Source organism: Plasmopara halstedii, assembly GCF_900000015.1.
Source record: "Plasmopara halstedii genome assembly, contig: Scaffold_1211, whole genome shotgun sequence".
Taxonomy (NCBI): domain Eukaryota; phylum Oomycota; class Peronosporomycetes; order Peronosporales; family Peronosporaceae; genus Plasmopara; species Plasmopara halstedii.
Window position 1 is genome coordinate 373,091 of NW_020188126.1, and position 2,801 is coordinate 375,891.

Here is a 2,801-nt window from a genome sequence, read left to right on the forward strand (position 1 = left end):
GAACGGCAAGTGGCGTATCGGTCACGATTCCTAGAAAGGATGTTCTCCAGAACAATATGGTTGGCTGTACAAGATACAGCGCACTTGACTTGGTGGATGGGTATTACCAGTTTCTCATGAGAGCGAGTGATTTTGCGCCGACAGCGGTAATGATGCCGCAAGGGCTGTCGAATGCACTACCATATTAAATCGGCTTGTGACGCAATTGTTCAGGCTCCATCGGGCTTATGCAAAAACATACTTCGAAGACGTCTTCATCCACAGTCGTGCGAAGTACGGAAGAACAGCTGAGGTAAACCATATCGTCCATTTGAGAGCGAAGCTCGAGTGCAGGCGCACGAATAAGCTCTATGCTAATGCCGATAAGTGCATTTTCGGCGCGAAGAATAATCTTCTTTAGGGTGCTTCATTGGGAAGCGTGGCCTTCAAGCGGATCCCGCTAAGGTCAAGACCATTTAGGACTGGCCGGTTCCAAGGAACCAAAAGGACTTGCGCAAATGGCTTGGCCTCGCCAACTACTTGCACAAGTATAGCGCAAAATAAGCGGACATGGCACGACCATTGTCGAATCTCTTAAAGAAGGATACGAAATGGTATTGGGACACCGAGCATCGGGAGGATTTTGACAGGGTAAATCTGGAAAGACAATATTCGGTGCAGTGTGTCGTCAAGCCCACCTTCATGCACCAATACTGGCGTTGCCAGACCTCGATCGTCCTTTTAGTGTCGTCTGTGACACTTCAGACTTTGCCATCGAATGTGCGCGGCTACAAGCAGACACCAAGGCGTAAGATCGGGTGATCGCGCCAGCTTAAGGCTGCGAAGAGGAACTACCCGGTCCACGACAAGGAATTAATTGCGATGAAGTATGCACTTGTCAAGTTCGAGGTGCACCTGCTCGGCGCAAAGCTGTTCGTGATCTACACAGTTCATACGTCATTACGGACTGCGACTCATCCGCATCACCTCCCGCAGAGGATGACCAGATGGCTCTCATTCTTTGCAGAACATAACTTATTGATGAAGGAAGTATAATTCAGGAAAAATGAATTCTTCGGCTGATGCGTAGTCACGCAGACCGAACGATGAGCTTGCTCATTTCACGACGGTGACGTCGTCATTGACGGACTTGATCCGCGCCGCATACGCGGGTGACAGTATGTGTGTAGCGCTGCTACAAGCTCTCGGGATCAAGGAGCTTGAAAACTCGGACAAAAAGTTGTCGGCGCGTTTGCGCGCTAGGTTACACCAATATTCGTTGAATAACGGGTTGCTGTATACACCGATTCAACGGATACGTCACAAATTTTGGTTCTTCACGATGGGGATTACATTCCTCTATGAAGCCCACGACACCCTACTCAGTGGTCATCTCGGTCGTGAGAAGACGTACAGCTCTGCGTTTTACCACTATTGGTGACCTAAACTATACAAATGGACGAGCACATATGTGCGCATGTGTGAGAGGGGTGAAACCTTCTCTGAATGCGGCGGCGACGCTAGCCAGTTCACCGGTACCTTCCGGGTGCTGGCAGTCCATAAGTACGGGTATTTTGCCTGCCGAAGGATTTGGCGAGCATCACGGGTGTGGTGGTCTTTGTGGATCGTTTGAGCAAGATGGCTCATTTTGCGGCGGTGCAGGACACCATAGACGGTGTGGGAACAGCGACGCTGTTTGCACTGAGTTGACTACGTCAACAGCGGACTATCCGTAGGCCGATGGTCAGACTGAGTACATAAATCGCGTTGTCGAAGACGTTCTTCGCAGCATCTGCGCTAAGACGCCAAAGCGCTGGAGCGCTATGTTGTCACTCGTAGAGTTTGTGCTGAACAACGAAATGCATTCATCTACCGGCTACACGCCGTTCTATGTGAACGAGCGCGCTAATCTTCGCGTCCCGCTGACGCCGCCATCATATGGCTCAGGGCTTGGTGAGGGAGGAATAGCCGAGCGGCTAGCTGATGTCATCCCCTCACCGTGCGTAAAGAAGTCGGTGACTTCCTGGCTACCAGACTGAGTGTCTTACGACACGTTCACGATGAGATGCAAAAGGAATATGGAGATGGAAGAGGGAGAAAAAATGTTGAAAACTTTGAAGTCGAAGACCTGGTTTTCTTAAATGCTAAATCTTTCCTACACATGCAATTCTTGCTGTCTTTAAGACGAAGCTCCGTCCACGATTTAATGGACCTTTTATTGTCGTGGCCAAGCGTGGCCTTGCGTATAAACTAAGCCTTTCAAGAAGGATGCGCACCCACCCAGTGTTTTATGTGGGCTTGCAAGGTTGTGAAATTTAGAAGTATCAACAAATAGTATAAAAATACAGTTATGGTATGTTAGCGAGTGAACGCGGAAACGTTGGCACTGGTGCGGCGCCCAAAGGCTCACGGCTACCCAGAAGCCGAATTAGCAGCTGCTTCCGAGCGCGGAGTGCAACAATTTCCGTTTTCAACGGTGCCGGACGCTCCACCGTCGCACGAAATGACGAATTCGTTTGCTCGACGGCTAGGAGCCACTTCGACAGAGCACGATAATCCTCAACGTGAGCCAGTTGGTGCACAAACTGCTTTAGGCTCTCAAGATCTCCCCGCACAGCGGAAACTGACCTCGGAAAGGCGCTTGGCGCCATCTTGATGACGACGGACTTTGTCCTCCAACTCTCGAAGAGCATCGCGAGTCACCGAACGGCGATCGACCAAGTCGTCATCGCCCGCCGCCGACTAGAATGGTGGCGTCCACTACTACGTGAAACGCCTTATCCGTCGACGTCGTCGGCACGGTTTAACCCAATATCTTGTGA